Genomic DNA, 23,114 nt, shown 5'->3' with positions numbered 1-23,114 from the left:
GCAGCCAGAGACAGAAACAAAAGCGTAGAGATAAATTGTTGATTGCTAGCTTGCTAAAAGGCTCACCATGAAGTGTTTCAGCAGTCAGTATTAGGACTGGTGTTATTTAATATATTCATTAGTGTTCTGGAAAAGAGAGGGGAAGGTGACAAAATTTGCACAGGGCACAAAAATATTTAGGTTACTCATGATTACAAAAGATTAGAAAAACTAGACAGATGCGCAGCATGAAGACAGATGAAATTCACTGTTCATAAATGCAAGGTAATGCATATTTGAATGAATAATTTTCAAAACTCATGCACAAGGCTAGGTTGTAAATTAACGAACCACCCGGGAAAAAGAGAGGGAGGAGAAAACATGTGCCACTTTGGACAACTCAATGAAAAAGCAAAAGAATTGGAAGCAGCAGTCAAAAAAAGTAAATGTGTTGTTGGACTGTATAAAAATCAGGATAGAAATTAATACTGAAATACTACGTCACCGAATAAGTGGATGGTGTATCCTATCTGAAATGCTGTACAAAGCTACACTCAACTCATCTAAAATAACCATAAAGCTGAAATAGAAAGGGGCAACAAAAATGATTAGTGGCGGAAGAAAACACTGTGAAGATTGGGGCTGCTTAGTTTATTGAAGAGAAATAAAAAGGGGACATGAGAGAGTTAATGAAAGTTACAGAGAAGATCAATTGCATGTTCCTAGTTTCCTCTCCTCCTAATGCAACAACACAGAAAAACAACAGATTTAAAAACCAATAAGGAAAATATTATTTTACACAGTTCATAATTAACCTATGGAACTGATTGCCATAAGATATCCTTCTGGCTAAGGACTTAATATGATATAAAATAGTTTAATTTAGATGCTTATGTGAATAATGGGGACATCCTAGCTAGGATTAAGATAAATATCTTAGGCAGGCTGAAAATCCTAATGCTTTCTGACAGAGACGAACCATGGGCTGATGGAGGTTGGAGAGAAACATCCTCTTTGGGCAATACAGGACGTCTGTGTCTTCCCTTGAGTAATTTGGTACTGAGTATTCCCAAAAGCTGGATTTGGGGCTGGAGAGACTGACAGTCCAGTCTCACAAGGCATATCTAAAGCAATATCCCTTCGCGCCGATCTGAAGTTGGCATCTCCATTGCCGTCACCGAGGCCAGGATTGCAGACTTCTGCAAAGAGTGCTGTTTACTGTGGTGGCAAGGGGAGGAGAATTTGCGATATGAGACTGAGAACCAAATGACTTCAAGCAAATTAATACCAATTGCTGGGTGTACTTCAGCGTGGGGAAAACAGTGTTTTCCACTTTATGCCACCAAACCCGTCCAGGTTTTCTGATTTGCTTATCATGCTCATTTTGTTTAGGAGATGATAACATCATGTTAACACAAAAGTACAAATAAAGCTCTATAATCAGCTAAGGTGTCAGAATCCTGCCAGTTTTCAATACATCTATCTCAAACTCTGTGAGCTAAAAAGGGAAAAAAAGTTTAATAATGATAAAAGAGAAAAGCTATTGCTGCCTAAATCCCTCTGAATGGAAACTTGATCTCTTGGGTACCTTTGCTAAATCTGATCTGGAGCTTCATAGAAACTTTCTGTAAAAATCACTTTGTTTAAAACATGGCCCACCCAAGCACAAACAGGGGGTTTTGTCCCCCTTTACAGCTACCCATTAAGGAAATGTCTGTAGTACAGAACTAAATCTGATTCAGTGATTAATATGTAAACAGAATTTGACTGGCTCTTCTTTTGTGCTTATCGCCAAGATACAATCTGGCACAACAGTTTTGTTTGATAGACAGCCCTGGCCTATGCTTGTCAACTAGCCAATATAAAATAACATTATTACTGTATAATCTCGAATTAGGCTGTAAAATACTTCAATTGTGTGACACACATGATGAAAAGATTTTAGAGTTCTCACATGTTTACATAATTAGCACTGCATATTTGTTAAATTAAGGTATCGTTATTACCTTTATTACCATATCCCTCCTCCTCCACTGCAGTGTCTGTTTCTTGTGTAGCCTCACATGTCTTAACTTTTCAAAGGCAACAGAAGGAGCCAGCGTCTCTGTGAGGATTCTCCTACTTCTGTGCAATTCTAATAAAAGGTATCAGAATACCCACCCTTTCTCACAGCCCTTCAAAAAAATAGCTGCTGAGGTGCAACTCAAGTAAGGAAAAAAAAGCACAAGAGGGAGACGGCCTCAAAGACTTGACTTCAGGTGTATTTAATCCTTCCACTACTGGTTTAAAAGTATTAAGTAGCCATAGGCTATCCCTGGGTAGAAAGATGGTTCAGTGACATCCCTTTTGTAAATATGTAGCTGTTCAGCCTCCTCCTAAACTCCACATTGAAGTCTGCTGCTTTTTCAGATTAATTCAGTTTGAATACTGCTGACTGTCTGTCACTACAGTCATATGTCACTGGTAGCAGCTCAGAAAGCCTAACCCCCGTCTCTAATGTCATTGCACACAATTCATTTTTAAATGCAGTGTAATAGTTTAGGAATACCAGTAAAACAGTGGGGGGAAAAGCATTTTCAATTTAAAGGCTGTGTAACACAGTTTATAACACTGTATTAGATGAGCCAAGCATGTTTCCTTTAGAGGGGCACATATGGTACAGGTGAGACTTGCAAAAATACAGTTCTAATAATTACCACGATTGTTAATAAGTTTTAAACCAAGTGGCACATTATTACCAATAATACTATTTAATTGGGTGATCTTTCTTAAAGAGCTAGGTACTGCCAAGAACAAAAGCATCTAAATCCAGAATAACCATAGCCACAAAACCAGTCTCCACCAGCACTATTGAGCACCAGGCTTGGATTCTGTTCACCTCGCAGGACTGCGTCAGAGGTTCAGCTCAGTACACACAGACATCGGCCACAAGCCGGGAACAGCTGCAGAGAAGGTCACAAAGGTTTGACTGCAGGGCCCTGACTGGGACCAGTTTCTACAAAGACACACTTGGCTCTAAATTTACACTTTCAAAATACTTGAGACTTGTACATAAAACAAAACCCGGACATTTTATGACCTCAGCTGTGCTCATCATCTCTCCCACAGCTTCATTCATGTCAAGGAGGTGACAAAATAAATGGTAGAATTACGCCCTGCAAGATAGGTGCACTGCCCTCACAAAAAGGTCTGATTCATTTCAAAACAAACATGCAGCACTAGCAGTAACCTGACCCAAAGAACTTCTAAAATGTGGACTAACCTATCCCAAAACTTCAGCTTTCTGGCTTTCTGATTTAATTCCAAGTGCAATAATAAACACACTCCTCTGTTTACAGCTCCATAAATAGCGCCTTGTGTTTTCTGAAACAATGCAGCTCTGGGCTGCCTCTGTAATCGTTTATTTTATATCATCCTTAAGTTGCCATTTATTTACATTTCTGGAAACAGCTACCCCATGAAACAAATGGCCTGTTTTGTTAAGTCATGGTCAAGGATGTTTCCTTCAACTTATCACATCTAGAAATGCCACAGACAGAAATGCTTTCAGGCTATTTGCTAAGAAAACTAACATAAGCTCCTTATCAGAAAATATTACATTTCCCCGAAAGGTGAACTGTTCTGTCAGTTTTTCAGGCCATGTGAAATTCCTTCTTTGCTATGACAGGTCACTGAACAGAAGTTGATGGCACACAGTGGTTGCCCGGAATTCAAGCCAAAGCCTTCAGCTACACATGACTGCAGGTAGTGGCACAGACACAGCAAGCCTTTTCCCTCTGACACATTTAACCCAGGGGTTATATTCTGGGTTGAGGACTTTTGTTGTTTGCTTGGGGTTGGTTTGGGACTTTCCCCCTCCCTTTCACCATTCTTCTTAGGATGCATCCACAAGCAATATAGATGTAGCACCGAGCTACTGAGCACTGTGTGTGCCAGCCTCTTCAGTTCACATCCCAGAAACAGCAGCCAGGAGGACTGGCCCCCTTCTAGACCTCACATGCCCTTATCTATTCAAACTCACTTAAGACAGGCAGGAGAGAAGCTATGTCTCATTATTTCTGGGTTTTAGAATGGTTTCTGGATTTTCATGCTACTTAAACCAAAATATTAGCAACTACAGAATGACAATTAAAAGTTTAATGGAAGACACAAGAGTTCAGATAGTGTAGCTGTTCTCCTTAACAGAATCAGCTAATTTCCAGGTAAAGTTCCACAAGTTATAAAGGTTTCTCATGTTCATAAGAGCTGAGCAACAGCCCCCCTGGGATCAACATTGTACATGCTTTGTGTTATATGCATTTGCATTAAGCTTATGAACCTTCAGAAAAAGCTCTCCATAATGAAGGTAAAAGCTCCAGTTGGCAAAATGCTCTGATTTTGTGGTGGTGTAGAAATTGCAGCAGAGGAAAGCTTCGCTGCTAAATCCTGATGCACTGGCACACGTGGCTGTGTGTCAACACAGAACATAACAGGCACAATTGATTTAGGCAGGTTTCCCTTGTGTGCTTGCAGAGATCTGCTAGATGCAAGGTTTAAGATACAGACGGACTGTGGACATTAATAGACAAGGAGAAATCCAAAGGAACAACTGATGAGACCCACTGTTTTTTTCAGAGAAACTAGTGTTTTTAATCTTTTCAATTCGATTTTTTTTTCCCTGTCTATTCAAGTTCAAAACTCATTTCTTCTATTTTCAAGAAAGTATTTTCACTGTGTGATGATGAGGGGCAGTAATAGATAAAGTCTGAAATAAAAGCTTTACTAGCTGCCATCCTTTGGTTCATTTGTGACTCTTACTACTCTGCCCTTTCCGCCAATCGTTACCCACACACTGTTTGGGATTTACTGCTGCAGAGAGGCAGCCAGACTAGGCATCGTTATATTCCATTATCACCAGCTGATTCTATGTATTTATTACAATTTATAAAAACATAAATGGCCTTATACTTCAGCCTCACCCCAAAAGCAGCACCCATTAAAATGCCCATCATTTTCCTGCTGGCCTCCTCCACTGCAGATGGAGAACAGGCAGCTCTGTAACAGGAACTGGTCATGGCTCTGCTGCCAGATACCAGGCTCATGACTTCCAAAACCACAGACAACTCATTTAAATAGGCCCCTCATTTCATTTCTGGGGCTCAGGACTATCAGTGCGATCTTGGCTAGGTCACAGACAACAGGAGAGAGGCAATTTTACAGTTTTACTAAAACTTTCCTTTTTTTAATAACCCATTCCCCTTTCATGAGAGCAACAAACACCCTCTGTTACTGGTATAAATGTTCACTACAAGATGGGAATTAAAGAGGCTAGTGTTTATAGCAGCACTGGTATTTGATGCCAAAAATAAGTCTGATGTTTCTATTCAGGAATAGGAAATAACACTCTGAACAGGCAAGTCACTCCCCAATGGACTTTCTTTGAATTTTCTCCAAAGGCTATTTCCTTTTCCTAAATGTGGGAAATACTTCCTGTCTGTGAACAAGTACAACCCATATGCTGAGAAAAAAATTAATAAAACAAACAAAAAGAAAACAAACAAAAGGACCTTTGTTCTGGAAAGAAATGGCATCAGCTATGCTCAGGAAGCATAAAGAAACCCAACGGATGAGAGAATAGACAAATCCTAAATAGATTTCATGTAAGATGATTAAAAGTGCTTCCTTTGCTGTATATTTGGCAACACGTGAAATTGTGAGTCAGAGATATATCCCTTTCCTTTTGGTACTTTTGCTTGTAGTTCACGAATAAGTATATGATTAAGAAACTTCAAATTTGGCATTATCAGACGCATTACCTGTCTCTTGTTGTTTCAATCATGCCTACAGCTCTGACCAGCGTAGAGGTTCTCTACATCTTCAAGCTTTGCTCTGCTCCATTGAGTAGGAGGAGACACTTCTGAATCCCCCACACTCAATGCTGTACCTGATCTGTACAGATTTATAGACCACCACCTTCAACCGAGACATCCTTCACTCAATTCCAAGCTGGATCCTTCTATACTCACTCCTCCAGGGCTCAGTTGTGCTTGTTGTCTGCATGTACAGTACAGCACCAGTGATTGAGATTTCAGAGAGAAATCTATTAAAGCTAGAAATATCCAAAACAGCTCACAAAAGTTACCATACATGGATATATATCATGGAAGAAAAAAATACCTTTTTACAACATCTATAAAACCCTGATTATAATAAATGTCTGCTTAATTAATACATCAGGACATAAAGCCATTTATTCTCCTCTCATTTGCTATCATTCTCCCTGTTCAGATTTAATAATGCAAAAAGGTTGCTCAGATGCCAAACGGTAAAAATAATAAAAATACATTCATCATTGATACGAAAAGCAGAAAAGCCTAGCAGTACTGCTGGCACAGAGAATACAGCCAAATTTCTTAAATGAAATCCAAACAGCACTTCACCCAAAAATCTTCAAAACATACAATGAAATATATGGTATGATAAATAAAGCAGCCTGAAAAATGCATGGAGAACAGTGGAACAGGTGCCCAGAATAACCATTATTACAATATGCACACTAAAAGCAGGGGAGAGAAAGGGGCAGAGAAAGACAGAGAGAGGGGGGAAAGCTTTCAAAATAGTTAAATTCATGAGGGCTACAGAGCCTCAAATTGAAATTACCTCACTCTGCACTGATAAATAAAGTGGCTCTGGTACCTAAATCATGACACTAACTATATGTTTCGATTTTTTTAAGTAGTGATTAGGTGGATACTCAGGGGAACCTACTAGCCTTCACAGAGATAACAGACTCAACTTAATATCAACTTAAAAAGAGACTTGAATTCTAACCAATCTCATGTAATGAATTGAAATTCTATAGCTTTCAGAGGAAAAAAAAAAAAAAAGATAAAAAAGCGACGTGGCTCCATTCTCTAACTTGCTGTCAGGAAATATAATTTGTGCTCTCGGTGATTCACCTAGCTCATATGCAGCATGCAAATTTATTTCCCTAATAATCAGACCTGGAGATTGCCCAAGAGGATTAATAGCATCATTCCTTATGACCGCCAGGATATTATGCACCTCTGACATGGAAAAATTGTGTTAGTTCTACAGAGAAAACGCAAGGATATTTGTCCTGCTAGACAATATAATAGGCTGGTGCATCATCAGATTACAATGTCATTTCAAAAACCTTGAATACAAATAATGTACAGTGGGGGAAATGTTGGTACAACCTCCCTTAATTCAGTAGCCTTGAATTCACATGTATTTTTTTGCCTGTGGTTTTTTTTTTTTTTTTCCCTCTCCCCATTATAGACTGTAGAACACTGCAAGAAAAAGGCAAAGGTATTTTATATTAAACCCGTATCTTTTTGTTTGTTCCTATGTTATTCTTTGAGAATAGCCTACATGGACACTGCAGGATAAAATAACATAAAATCCACAGCTTCCAGTTTTTCAAAGAGCTGAATACACCCACAGCTCCAGTACACTGTATTCCATATGTGAATACAGAGCAATTTATTTGCACAATTGCTTAATTTTGATTCGCAAGTCAAAGCAGTGTGTTCTGCAGGCTCTGGTATTCATATAGGCAGAATTTTAATTTTTAAAATCTTTTTAAACGTGTTGGTCAGGAATTTTCTAAAAAAAAAAAAAGAAAAAAGAAAAAAGAAAAAAGAAATGTTTCCTGCTGTACTTTAGACCAAAGAACACTGCCTTAGAGACAAGACAAAATTTCATTATTATGCGCATGGGAGCAATAAGATTAGCTCCTATTGCTGCCCCTAAGGTGGAGCAGCAGGAGGAACCAATGGGACGATGCTAATGTGTATGTTAATGGTATTCTCCCAGAAGAAGTTGGGATAATTAAACATGTACCATCTCTTTAAGACAGAACTGCACACATTTTCTTCGGATGGGTGTTTACAAGATTTCCAATTTCAGGTCACAGCCATTTCTGAGATTGCTTAAGAAAGAGATGGGAATAACTTATCTTATTCATGTATTCAAAGAACCTTATAAAATGTGCAAAACATAACAGTTTTAAGGGGCAAAACATGCATCTCGCCTTGACAGACCTGCTTTGTTATGTGTAGTGCTGTACACTGACCTAATATATTGAACATTTTTAGCTAATATACCTTGTAGGAACCAGCCTTTAATGTGATGGATTTTATAGTATCTCATTAGGGTGTGTTTATATAACCTGATACTAAACACATTTTCAGATTCATGTTCCTTATTAAAATTGTGAGCTGTATTGATTTTTAGTTGAACAGCAACAGAGTCATTTTAATATTAAGAAAGGCTGCTCTGAAGTTATTTTCACAGATCACAACTACAGTGACACAAACAGTGCACATATCTCTCATCTCTCTTTACAGCCTCAATTATAAGAATCAGGATGTGTTACCCCACCTGCTTTTCTATTGGTTCAGCAATTCTCTGCCTCCATTTAGAACACCAAAAAGCATTTTTATTCATTGGTTTGGGGAGCGTTGTTTTTAAATATACATTCGTGACAAGCCCAGAAATGGTATTTATATTTTTCCTTATAAAGAACCATGTGTTTTTAAAAACAAAATACCTTAATGCATCTGTTTTTCAAGTTTCCATAACAAACTGAGTAGTTATAGCGATGTTTACTCTAATACAGCAAACAGAAAAACTTAGCATTCTAAGCAGCATTAAAAAAAAATAAATAATGACTTTCACATCCTAATGTCTCCATTTTGTAAACCAGTCTTCAAAGGTAAATCTAATGTCAGCAGTAAATAGAGTGGCTCCAATATTTCTCTGAGGAGTCATGGGGAAATAATGATCTTTGAGGCACTGTAAATAGTTTAAATTATTGGAAAGTCCTTGTAAGAAATGAAATATGAGAATTAAAAAAAATAAACTTGATTTCTTTATTGTGAAGTTAGGGCATTTGGAGGTAGCCCAAATTTTAAATGCAAATATTTAGAGAGAGAAATTATCGCTTCTGAGACAAGCAAATCATACACTTATTCCTGACTCTTATTGATTTAATGAACAGTTTGTTAATACAATGCCATCTGAGAAACAAAAAACAGACATAGAAGAGTAGGTGTTCATTACATTTCTGCATTTTTAAAAGCAGCCTTTAAGTCTTCAGCAGGGAAAAGGCTCAAAATTAAATTGCAGCATATAGGAGCTACTAGATTTAATACAGCCACTTGCGAGCTTTCAGTTTAACTGCACCTGTTACTTTTGCTACAATACCACAGAAGCAGTTCAGGAGTCTCAAGTAATTGCTATATTTGGCCTAAGAAATTTTAGGTCTGAATGGGTTCTCAGAAAGCAGATTTCCCTTTATTTTGCCCCTGGCATGCTATTCATTATTAAACATTAAAGTTGTGTCAATTACTTACTTCCATAGTTGATTATTATCCTGGTTATTCTACCAGCTAATCAACTCTTTTCTAAAACATGTCTAGCAGTGACTTTGAATTGATGTACAGAATATAATTATTTGTGCAAATTTCTTTTGTTTCTTGTTAACCACAGAAATTGGTTAATTACTTTAATCCCTGCAGCCCCTCAAAAAGAAAGTATCCTGATTTACCAATTTATTTTTAATCAATATTAGGCTGGGCTTTGAAAGTTGACTATTCAGCCAACGTAAGACACTGCACTGAGAGAAAAAAAAAATTATACATGTCCTTTAAAGCAGGCTGAAAACACCTTCATCTGAAAGACTTTGTTAGCTTTATCAGATTCAAGGCTCTTCTGTTTGAGGTGTAATTATTTTGCCATTATTACATGCAAGGCTTTTAACAGAACAGTCTTTCCCTCTATTTAAGCAGTAAGTTTCATAATTTATTACATCTCTTTGGTCATCAACTCACTATACAAACAGTTGGTCACCAGTGACCAATTACATTAAGGTTAAGCAACATAACTTTAAATTAGGAATAAGCTAATGTATCTTCATCAAGGGCCTGCTGTGTTTTCAGTGCTGTTTATAAGATGATACTAAATGTGGATATGGAGCACGCTCACTGGGACCAATTCCTATCGGCCTAAAAATGGGAAAGTCTTGAGCCTGCTCAGGTCCAGAGCTAATTAATGGGATAACATCTGCTTTACACATTCTGCGGTAGTAATTTCTATCAACTTCACTGTGAAGATGCATGGGAAACTATCAGAGAAATAAGTATCTATGCTGAACCATATTAATCTGTAGTGAGTCTGAAAATGGGAATTTCAATTCTCCTATTATCCTAGGGATGGGAAGAGGAGGGGACGAAGAGGGTGCAGGGCTTGTTTGTTAGATTATACAATTTCTGTATTTGTAGCATAGGATATATATTTAGTTCTGTCTGCATGCACATGCTTGCATATAGGCATGCTATTCAACTGCGTGCGGGCTTGTTTTGTGTGTGCGCCATTGGGTTTTTTTAAGAAAGAACACAGCAGCAGATGAAGATGATCATGCTCCTCATGCAACAATTTTATACAAGAAGATGGTGAAGTGCTTTTATTGCATTACTTAAAAACACAGCATGAATTGCTGAAGAAAAAATATAGTACTGTAAAACAGGCTTCAAAAGTGATAAGCCCACTCACTTCATTTTATCAGCCTGTGTACAACACACAGTGCTACAAAGGGCCAGGCACCTATTCTGATTTGAGAATTAAATAAACACAACATGAAGGAAACACTGACCCTCCACAAAAAAAAAAAAAAAAAAAAAAAAAGAAAAAACCAAACAACAACAACCGATTCTTCTGAAAAACACACAGACTTTTAAATCCAGGCACCTTCTCACCTGAATTTTATCACTTTGTCTGAAAATTACCGGGCAATTTAATTTACAGTGAGATGCTTAAAGCTACATTTTTCTCCCGTATTTTTCCTGGTGAAGTCCTGTAGGGCACAGTCAGACTGCTGAGGAGAGACATTACATGTTTACACATGCATGTTTTTGTCTGTCTGCACCCACACATATGGAAAATATATGAAATGAATGTACTTTAAAAAATGTCTATATTGTAAATGTATATATGTGTATGTTCATATAAAGCATATATACACACACCTAAAAATATACACAAATATGCATGTGTCTGTGTGTATACATAGAGAGAGAAAGAGAGACAAAAAGCTAAACCAGAAACAGGTATGCACCGGTAAGAGTCTGAGTTTGGAGTGGCAAAACCAGAAGAAATCATACAATTTTCTTTTTATTATTATTATTATTATTGTCCAAGCTATGATTTACAGGTTTAATTCTTTCAAGCTAATGCATACGAATGAATTGCATACGAAGAAAAAAAAGGAGGGAGGTCCTTATAATAATGAAATTACATTAATAGTCATTCACCTTTGCCTAAGAGGTTATGAGTTCATATGTCAACTCTATGGAATATTTTCCGTAATTTGTTTGCCATTGTGTACATTCTATTTATTTGTTTGCTACAGGGTATTGAAATATTCAGGCTATTGGGAATTAAATGCTTATTTGACTAACAATGCTTATCTGTAAATTAATGGTATAAAACATGGAGTTTTCTAAAAGGCTGTCACTCAGTTTTATTTGTGGAGATACTATTGAGACAAGATTCAAGGTCTTTCAAAGAACTCTAACATCTCAGGCTTAGGGGGAAAAAAACATTATTTACTTAACATTTTTAACAGTCCTATATAATTGTGTAAATTACTGAAATGAAATAGTGCTTGCTTTTGTCACATGCAAATGACAATGGCACAATGAACCAGGAAGGTACCTTGCATGTGCAGTAGCCAGAATAGCTTTGTTTTGAACTTCTGGGTGTGCATGTGTCTGTGGGGAGGGAGTTTGGAGAGTGAAGAAATGCGACTTAAAGACCTAACTAATGCAAAATTCTTATGTGACCCATTACATTTGAGACCAGAAAACACATTCCATTTTTAATTTGCTTAACCACATAAGATGGCAAACTTCACCACTGTTGCAATATTCTCATTTGCGGGTAGGAGTAATAAAAAGCACGCAGCTACTGTTCTGTTCCTTTCTCTTGAAAATGTGCCATGAGGCAATACAGTTGTAGCAGGGGTGAATCCTCAGCTCTGTTACTCTATCTACCCTGTCAACGTTATTTGAACCCTTATTTTCCTTAAGGGGCTCATTCAGCTGTCCTAATATGTATACAGTGATAATATAGTCATACGCATAATAAAAAAGAGCTTCAAAATTATAGTCAGCTTAGTAATAATGCAGTGCTGTGCCAGAGTGATTGGCAACTGTTGATCCAATTATATAACTGGTTGCTTCTTCAAATTCAGGGATATGAGATTGATATATAACGTGCTGTAAAGTGTAAAAGAACTGGACAGGAAATAAGGCGGGTTGAATTTTTTAGTGCTTTGATCAAATTAGAACCAGGTTGATGAAAGGAAATGCCTTGGGTTCTCTGCTTGAAGTTTTGTGTTATACAAAAGGCTCTTGAAATGATCATTTTTGCACATGTCACTCAGCAAGTTTAGAGCGAACTAGTCTCTCTCTGTGCCAGAGAGAGCCTCTGCAATGGCTCACTCACAATGCCACTGCGCACCAGACACAAAATTCGGCAGATGCTCAGAAATGAAAGTGATGAGCCAAAGGAGGGACAATCACAAATCATAGGAATAACCCAAATTTGCAGGTTTGTTTTACAGGTTTCCTCACAGCCCTTATTTTGACTCAAGAAACACAGATTGGGAAAGACAGAAAAGGGTCATCTGGCGAATCCCCCAGAAATAAATGCAGGATTATCTTTGCTGCTGTTCTTTAAAGCATTTATCTAGCTAACTCACTAACTAGCTTTCATCCATTGTAACCCTCTGCCTGTCCCCTGCTTTTAAAACAGCTACTATTATTTATGAAGTGCTGTACATGTGCAGTGAGAAGCACAGGGACTTTTTGCTCTTATTTTTCCTTGAGGACAACTTAAAAGGAGAGAAAAAAGCATGTATGAAAAGGCACCTTGCAGGTAAGGCTATGGTTCTTCTGTCGCTTGGTCTGTCTCTGAAGAATGACTCCATAGTGGTTAGGCCTGTATGAGACACAACCTCTCTGGTACTTTCTGGGATCAATCTCTCTGTACTATATGCTACTCAATGTAGTGATTTAAATCCCACAGTTTCAGTCTTAATGCATTAACATTTCAGCACTCCTCAAATACATCCTGGAAATCTGTCTCCTCCTCATAATTCTTATCCCCAAAATAGGAATCATGTAAGATTTCAAGTGAGGCACCTAACCAAGTCCAGTATACATCCATACCTCTGCCAAAAAACATAGCATGGTGATTTACTAATAAATACACTTGGGACGGGGGAAAGGGTGGGGCAGAGAAAGAGTTACATTCCCAAGCCAGGGTACAACAAAATTTCTTCTGACACCTGCTACAACAGAGAACAGGGAGGAACTACCGAAGGAGCCAATGACATTAAAACTTGCTGAATTTCCGTTACCCTCAGGATAGTACCTGCATGGAAACTCCTTTGTTCTGGCATAATTCCCTCTACAAGGAACTCCTCCAGAAAACAGGGTTTCCAGAAATAATGTTACAGGACAGGGAGCACTGATGAATTGGTGCAGTAACCTTCACCTAGGCCTTCCAATTCAGTTTTGTGTGAATTACATCAAATTGCAGTGGGTATTTGTGTTGGATGCAGAGTAGTTGAATAGCTGCCCATTTCTACACCAGAGCAGCTCTTCTGAAGTTGATTGGTGTTCCTCAGTAACAGAAACACTGCACAGCACTGAAAATGACAGGACATCACAGTGCGATTCCACTAAAAAAGATGCATGGGGTATTATATGAATAATATTTTTCTGAGTTCCAAGACTGGAGTTAAGAGAAACATCTTTAATATTTTTATGTGAGATACTCCTTGACTCTAGTGGCAGACATTCACGAGAGCATACGCTAATAAGCTATAATTTGACAATACGGTAGAGGTCCGTCTTTCCAGTTCTATTATCTGTGAAAGATACGGTTCCTTGTGCCAGCTTGGTCAGACAGCAGTAACATTCTGCTCTGCAGCCAAAAAACCAAGGATCTGGCAACAGAGCTGAACGCTAACATGCTGGGCCAGCAGAGATCAGAGTATGTGAGGAGGACGGCACTGCACTGGGAAGAAGGCATCACCTCTAGCACTGCCTGCTGGCCGATGGACAGTAACTCTCACCAAGTATTTGGAAACAGGCATCAACCGAAGTGCAAAATAGCACTGGCTCTCAGGGTGCAAAAGCAAGTGAAACCTTCCCTGTGCGGATGTACAAGCCTGGCGGTCCTTCTCCAGTACAGGAATGGGAAATGCTCCTCTGATGGTCGCCCTTCCCAGCCCCCCAACACTCGTGCTGCAGCACGCAGCACGGTCTAACCGGGCCCGTTTACTCATACTGTCACAGAAACGCAGAGCCATGGATCGAGCAGCAGCGGTGGCACTTGAGACACATAGCAAGGAACGGTGCTAACCTAAGTTTTGATTCTCACCGTGTTCCCTGAAAACACACTATATCATGACAACTTGTTATGTTATGAAAACATAAAAACCAGGATAGAATGAATATACTTATTCAAAGTATTTTTCATAGCTTTTTTTTTTTTTTTGTTAGATCACACTTAATATGATTCCGCGACATCAATGCTGTGGATGAAATTGAAAGCTGTATTCTTCTAAATGTGTTCCTAACATTCCATTTTTTTACAGAGCTGCCAGGGGCTATTCTGCATTCCCACAACTGCTACAAATGTAACATATTTTTTTGCAATAAAAATTAGCTATAAAAGTGTGAAAAATGCCAGAGAACCAAATGTGAGAAATAAGAGAAGGGGGTACGGCTTTCACACCCTTTTAGTGGACATTTTATTTATTTTTCAAATGGAGTAGACATATTTATAGCTACTGTATTTCAATTATCTCTAATTTCACACATTTTATGCAAATTCTAGACATTTTAATTGCAAATCAGAAGGGAACTTATTTTTAAAAGTGGAGCAACACAACATTTCAGATCTCAATTTTAATTCCAAATTTATCTACATCACTGTTAAAAACTTTTAAAACCACATTTACACTGCAACTTAAAATTAGGTGCAATTTAAAACAAACACAAAACAAAAGACCTCCATACCAATTAGTCATATCACCAAAGCCTTCTTCACACATTTTAAATCTTTTCTTTTTAAATCAAAAATTTTAGGTAGGAAAGTTTAGGAAGTTGAAATGACATTATTAATCTGTGACACATTATTTCAACACGAGTCAGTAATTTAATAGTATTGTCCATAACTGATGAAAATTAATACATTACCCACCCTATTTTCTCTTTCTGTCTCCATGACTTCAATAACCTAGGGCATGGGTTATTAGCTCAATCCGTGCTTAGCTGTCACTCAATGGGAAATTCTTTCAAGAGGATAAACACTCACACACAGCCTTTGGCTGGATAAAAATTCCCACTATATGTTAAAAGCATTAGTGACAAATGTCGCTCTTATCCAAGTAGTATTCCCAGTAGCTTACTCTTACTGAACGTTAATAAGGATATGGCCTTCAATGCTAAATAAAATGTTTGTGACAAATTCAAATCAGTTGAACCTGTGCTGGTTTTAAGGAGGGACAATTTTCTAATGGATCCTGGGGCTCCAAATCAAACTAAGGGTCTGGGGATCTGATCCGTGATGCTGGATATGAGCAGACCACATCCACTGCATGTGAGACACTCCATACCTGTGCAGACCCCTGCACCTGATAACCTGACTGCTTTGGCCCCAACCAACTAGTAAGACCTGGGTTTTGGTAAATACTGCCTTAATTTTTGCTATCCAAAATCATCATCTAGAAACACTGTTCCCAAACCATAAAACACAGTTTGAAAACGAGCTCTCTTTAAGCAGAAGTACTGGCTTTGGTACCATGCTTTGCCCTCAAGCAGTTATCCAGTCCCTATTTTTTCATCACACACGCTCACGATGTATGCACACACAATCACAGGTTTAAAATCATGCATGTGTCTAAGGAGCTAAGCTGAGAATCCAGTGTTTGACTTCTCAATATCCAATGAAATCTGAAAAAGTTTCAACTATTTACCGAAATGCATAAAATAATTTTATTATAAATGGAAAATTTACTGTCTGAAATGTGTGGAGTTTTTCTCTGCTTTCTTTCTATTTGGTAATTTATTTAAATGCATTCAAAAATGCATTCAAAAAATGAGACATAGCACTTCGGTTAAGACATCTGTATTTCAAACCAACATCTTTAGAACTGTGAGCAGCTCTGTTAATAGTCTTTTTATTTGATTAGGGTAATCTGCTGCTGTGCTGTCTTAATCTTTATCCACTACCTTTTAACCAATCAATATTTTAGGGTTATAGATTTGGAAGGTAGATGATAATTTTGTAGATAAACTCTCAAGGCACTGCTGACATGGTATGGTTGCATATTTAATATCTTTTCAGAGGATTCACAACTCTAGCAACGTAAGAATCTGCCCAGAAAAAAAAAAGTCAAACCTTAAATTTCCAAAGCTGTGTGCAGGGATTTGGCCACCTGACTGCTATTAATGTCAATGAAAATTTAGAGGTAAGAAAAGCAATGTCTTTTCCCTCAGATCATTTCTTCTTTGAAAGGAACCAGAGTACAAGAGAGAGGAAATGAAAAGCAACTTTGTACCACAGGCTGAGACCAGCAAGGCCTGCTGTTGAGGCAGGAAGTATACAGAAGTAAAACATTTATTCACTAAATGAGTGAGCATCTCCACAGATATAAGAATAGCTAGGTATGAGAAGTTCTGCAGGAAAAAAATTAGATTTTGTGGTTTTAAAATGTCATTAAAATATATATTTTTTAATTTTGCTCAGCTAAAATTATCTGTTGCTTATGATATTAATTTTGCTGCAGATAAAATTAGTTGTCAGACCTCTGTTTATGGCCTAATTACCTTTTGTAAGGGGGGGGGGGGGGGGGGAAGCAGGAGAAATAACTGCGTTTTATTGCTATTCCTTTTATCTACCTTCCAGCAAGAGGGGTTCTTAGTGGTGTGTTACCTGTATGGATTTCACTAATGCTATGCCTGTGTTTCATGGATATGAAACCAGATTTGCTTGGGCTGTTTTGCTGACCTGGACATTGCCAGCTTCTGCCCGCCCTCATTTCCATGCCTGGAGACAGGCAGGACAGGCCAAAACACCCTCTGATACTTCAATCTTTAAATTATTCAAGCCTCTTATAATATAGAAGCAAGTCAGGAAAACCGTGGACATCTTGGAAAAAAAAGGCACTGTAAATAACTGTACTTTATTCTTGAAACATTTGTACAGTTTGATTCCAGTTTTGCAAATAGTAAATGATTATTATTATTTTTTTTTGTAATGGGTTAGAGTGGGTGCTAGGCTTGCCACTGAAAAGCTGCAAGACTTGTAAACGAATAGATGGAGCCTAGTGTTCCAGTGCTACAGATGTTAGAAACAAGCACATTTTGGTCTCATTTCAGTCCTCACTATGCATATTGCTTAATCCTTCAGCAAGGAACAAGTACCATAAACACTGAGCATATTTCTTAATAGCTTTTCCTGTTACATTAATCTGAAAATTTAAATCAATTCATACAGCATGCATGCTAATCAAGTTGCAGCCACAATGCCATCTAAACTACAGCTCTGCCTGGCAAAGCTTGGGAGCAGTGCATATAGATGAGTGAATCTGGCCTCAGACAGAAGTTGTCCTTTGAAGCGTTCTGTGCAGCATTGCCATGAGATCTGCCCAGCTACATTTTTGAATATATTTGACAAACAAAAAAATTTATATCTGTGTTCATTTCACAAGATGTAAACGTCTCTTTCGTGGTAGGAAAAAATCCTGTTCCCTGGAAGTGATCCTAATCTAATCTGACATGTGGTATTTGTAAACGTACTTTACTGTCCCAACCTATTTACAGTGTTTACATAAAAAAACCCAAAATCTCCACATTCCTTGAAAAGTTAATCCAGTACAAATATTGACTGGCTGTCAATTGAGCATTATTGACTGGCTACAGGACTGTGCTCTATTGCCTTAACTGATGAAACTTGTTTTCTTTGCTGAACTTAATTCTTTTTGGCCCCATTTGGATGAAATACCATTTACTAGACTGCACCTTTTCCACTCACTGCTATGGGGCTGCCTCTTCCAGTTAGCTAGAGTGGTAAGACAGCCAAAGTACGTCACTGTGTGCAACAGGAGCTTGCAGAAGGAAGCCAACAACCCAGTCTGTATTTTACAAAAAGGACACGGGCCAACACCAGTGCTATCTCGTAAATGTTTGGTCCACACCAGCTCCAATACAGCAATTGCCCTCTTTGCAAACACATATGATTGTGCAGAGCAGTGTTTCCAGAAAGGCTCAAACGTTTATAGACCCTTCCAACAGGGTCTGAGAAGTAACTATGAAAAGCAAGCTGATAACCAAGAGCTTAAACTCCCAGTGTGGCAATCTACACCTTCACTGGGAGACAGTAATTTTGTTTTTTTTTTAAGGAAATTAAAATTCTAAAAGTCAAAAACCTTGGATGTCTTTGCATATTTTTATCAGAAATAGTACAAATCAGCTTGTCCAGAAACCAAAGTTCATGAAACACACACACCATATTTTTAACAACCAAGAAAACAGTTCCTATCACTTCATTTTTTAAAATCTATTGATTCTAGATACAGCAAAACAGAAACCAAAAATAGCAACTTTCACAGCATTCCCTGATTCTGCAACAAATTCCATCAAACACTAAGTTCTGACCCCCAGGGTCAAGTGAAACTGACAATAAATCTTAGGAAAGATTCAATATCGTTAAGCTGCAGAACTAAAATCTATTACGAAAGATTTATCAGAACTTCTAAAAAATGAAACCAAAATGTTTCAGTCAGTGCAAGGAAGGACAAAAGGGTGGAATGGCAGACAGAGAAGGAAGTGTAGATCTTGAATGACCATAGCAAATTATAAAGCAGTCATTTCTCTCTGATCTCAAAACAACATTTAGGAAAAAATTTCCTGAAAATTCCAGTTAAGACAGACATAGGGGGCTTATTTGCTGTTGTGGGGTTTCTTTGCAAAGGAATGTAACAGTGGACACTTACGCTTTGCAGGAGCACTATCTGCTTATCCGCATGGGGACGTGTTTTGGCACCATGTACTTCAGGGCAATATTTGGTGCTGAGATAGGATGGTGCCACCATCTGTTCCTTCTTCTGTTCTCATCAGCAGTCTGGTGAGAGAGGGGCAAAAAGAGGAAAAAAATGGGGATATGTCATATTGCTACACCTTCATTTAACATTCTTTATAACTTTTCATGTCTAGCTCAGGTGATGAGACAGTTCAATTCTTTTAATCAAACATACTCTGATTACCCTTTTGGGAACTAAACAAAGTCATGACAGTTTTGCTCTCAGATCGCCAAACATACAGCAAGTTTACACTTCCCTAATTTGTTTATTTTTTTTTTATTTTAGCCCTTACAAGTCACTTCTACAAGACTTCCTTTCCTTTTAAATGAAAGGTTTCTTCTAAACATCTGACAAATGGAAGAATCTACCCTACAACACCAGCTATGTCAAGAATGCACCCGCCCTCTGTTAAGATAATTTGGTTAACCTAAACAATGTTTAATGTTAATATTTCAGTTAGTTTACTGTTAGTAAGTTTTGGGGGTTGGTTTGGTGTTTTTTTTTTAAAAAAAAAAGAAAAGCAGGTCTTATCACAAATTTTACTTTTATTTAAAATAAAAGAGGCTGATTTGTGATAAGATTTCTTCTTTTCTTTTAACAAAACATGTTAACTTTCAAATCCTGTCAAATTAATTCAAGATGTCTAAAGCAGTTTAGTTAACAGGTTCCACAAGCGCCACAGTAGAACCACCATATGTCCCAGTTTGAAGTGACTGTCTCCTCTGTTTTTCCTTCAGCAGACCCCGTGCTGCTCACTCTCATCCCCCCTGACCACATGAGGAACAAGAACAAGCACTGTGTCAGACAGCAAGAGGGCAAAGCAGCACTGCCCAAACAGAAAAAAAACCTGCTAGATGTGGGATGGGAAAATTAGCATCTCAACCGGCCACTTCCTTTTGCAACAGCTTTAGCCATAGAAAATGAAATTCTCGATTTATCCAATAGGTCTGATATTATCCTCATTCCTGTAAGTGTGCTACTGCATGAAAAGTCATTGTGCATCTGCAATTTAAGTAGCTGATGTAACACCTGCAGTCATACCTCCAGCAACACAAAGTCTGCGGCTCTGCAGCAGCAGTGCTACCAAATTCTCCCATCCTGCCCCAGTCGCTCAGGTTTCCTCTTGCATGTGGGAAATATGCTCTGCTGCTTTTCCTCCCTTCGACATGCTCCTGATGTGTGAGCTCAATCAGAAGGTGAAACATTCCATTATTTTTTTAGTGTTTTTTTTTCTTTTTTTTTTTTTTTTAATATACTGTAACTCACACTAAAACCCCTTTCCAGTGGAATATGTATAACTACTTTCTACAGGTATCCAAAAAAGGATTAAGAGAATATACTGTAGCTGTTTGGGCAGTTTTCATCTCCTGCTGCTCATTCACACAGCCTTCCTTCAGGCAGGAAAAGAGGAGCCACTTGTGCTCCGAGTCATAGCATTCAGGTGCTCACCAAGTGCAAACAAACCCAGAGCACTCCACAGCCTTCACTGGGGCTGCATGGTGCACTCAAGAAAAAAAAAGCTGTATCCCAAAGGTGTGCGTGTGTGTGTGTGTGTGTGCGTACACACGTGTGAGAGAGACAGGCAGGGACAGCATGGTGGCCATGGGAAAGGGGATGTGCAGCATGACAAGCCTGGCTAACACTGGGTTTTTAAGGTGAGACATAATCATTTAACATACAGATGGCATATCAGTTTACATTTCACACTGACAGTTCGTGCTTGGTTATACCAGAAAAGGGAGAAACAAATTGTAAGAGAGTCAGAAAGCCCCTGAAAAGCAAGGCTACAGGGTACCCCAGATGCACTTGAACCAACCACAATCACACCACCATCAACATGAGGTGTAAAAAGCACCACAACAACATGAAAACACTGACACTCCATATGTTAAAAAGCTTGGGTTTTGCTTTAGCCCAAAATCCTTCCCTCCCCACATACCTGTACATAATAATAATCGTAATAAAAAATAAGCCCTCAAGATCAAATAGTTAGTGGTATCTTAAAGGAAAAAAAAGAAGACAGGCTTAAGAAATGAAATACTTGTAATAAATAATATATTATGACTTAAGGAGATGAACTGACAAAGTGGTGCACCTCTAATCGCTTCCCTGCAACAGCAAGAAGAGCTGAATCACACAACATTTTTCTTTAAGCATGTTCAGGGATTGCTCCTACGCTCCAGCTTCTCAAAGAATATCATGCTCTACTAATTTACCAGATTGAATAAGTTACATACCAACAGCATAGTCAGTTTTAACCTGTACTTTTAAGTCGTAAAAATAACATTTCTCAACATTCTCTTGCTAAAAGATAATTGACTATTTGGGGGCAGGTTTAAATCAGAGATGAGAGAATCAAGCCATTTAACTGATACAAACTCAGCTCTCTTTTTTTAGGGTACAGAGGTAAGGCCTTTCCTCACAAATCTCTGACGTTCAATGCTAAGTTGTGAAGCCCAGCAGCTGCGGCAGCCTCCTGATGGCTCTGACATCAATCTAATGTAAATTTTGCATGCAGCCCATACTCGGAGACCCACTGCAGCCCTGCAGTGCATCAAGGGCCATCTCACTCCAGATTCCCAGTTATTCATTTATTTCAAACTTGAAATGGCACCTCCACCTGAACAAAGATTTTAAATAACAAACCATAGAAGAAAAAAAAAAAAAAATCAGCAGCATGGTGAAGATGCCAGGCACATAAAGAAAATTAACCAGCCCATATTTCTAAGCAGTAAAATCGATGTCACCTTTTTATACCTTCAGCCCCCTTGCCTAATGTCACTCAACAGATTCCTACCTGTGTTGTGCAGCTCTTTTGGGCAAGGCAGAGGTGAAGTCCATAAACAATGACCTCCTACCTTACACCTGTCCCATGCTTCTCTACCAAGGGCACATCCCTTCAATTCTTCCTCTCTTAGCTTTGCCATCTGGGGAAAAAAGGTCTCTACAACATTCAGGACCTAAAAGCACCACACTGAAGTGGACCAGGTTTTACGAAAAAACCAGACACCTTCCAAGCAATATTATTGAAGGAGGGAACACTTTTGCTGTAATACCCCACAGATGAATTTTCTAATGAAAACTCAGGCAGCAGTATAGAACAAAAGACTGCATAACATGTTTATTTTTAGAATGAATGACAGTTTGGCATTCTGGTATGATAGGTGTAAACTGAATAGAACCACCATTTTGCTTTTAACAGCCCAGAAGCTGGACAGATTTTTTTGTTGTTGTTGTTATGTAATTATTTCCAGTATGGTGTTAGCACACTTTCATGCCTGCATGAAAATTAAGAAAATTCTGGAAAAAAGCAGAGTCAGTGGCAAATAAAGGTAATTAGTTTTGAAAGTTTTACTTTTCTTCAACAGTGTTAGAGAAAATCCAGAAGAGAATTTAGAAATGAGACATGTTTTGCAAAGTATTTGCTTATAGCACAGTGCTTTTGGATTGAAAATCAATTCACCTACCAAATATTTTTTGTTTGGAACAGTTTTTTACATCCCCCAGAATTCACTAGCAGTCACCAATGCTCCCAAAGCCGTGTTCTTTCACATTGATGGAATTGTCTTCTAGAGACAAGGAGAAAAGAAATAATGGGGCCTGGAATGGCAGACTCACGTTCTGCCCTCTGCCACCAGGATGTGCTGGCTTTTTTCTAGAATTCATGCTTTTTCGCCTATACCACATCCCACGCTTCAGTTTATACTTTCTCATTGCTGCTCCATCTTCTTTCCCTACTAAAGTCTTTGCATCCTCCTTCCAACTCACTCTTTTTACAGCAACCCTCTTCTTCTCCATCTTTCAGTTGGCTTATTTTCTCACATGAATGAAAACGGATGCCAAAACCACGAGCTGGTTTGGCCTTCCCCATGCAGAGCAGTTGGAAAAGAAGTCATCACTACAAACCTGCACGAGTGACAGCTATTGCTGCTGGCAAAGGCAGGAACTGCAGTTAGATTTCTAAGAAGATTAA

General features: G+C 38.3%; 1 long non-coding RNA gene across 1 annotated transcript in view; it reads right to left on the bottom strand.

The window, feature by feature from the left end:
• Positions 1-23,114, bottom strand: part of LOC114012521 (uncharacterized) — a 451,341-nt gene that overhangs the window by 83,132 nt on the left and 345,095 nt on the right. Inside the window, exon 3 of the long non-coding RNA XR_008749315.1 lies at positions 19,055-19,182. This is a non-coding gene — a long non-coding RNA (uncharacterized LOC114012521). The remainder of the gene's footprint in view (positions 1-19,054; positions 19,183-23,114) is intronic.

This window comes from Falco peregrinus, chromosome 11, assembly GCF_023634155.1.
Source record: "Falco peregrinus isolate bFalPer1 chromosome 11, bFalPer1.pri, whole genome shotgun sequence".
Taxonomy (NCBI): domain Eukaryota; kingdom Metazoa; phylum Chordata; class Aves; order Falconiformes; family Falconidae; genus Falco; species Falco peregrinus.
Note: the sequence above shows the minus strand (reverse complement) of the source record. Positions and strands in the feature narration are given on the sequence as shown.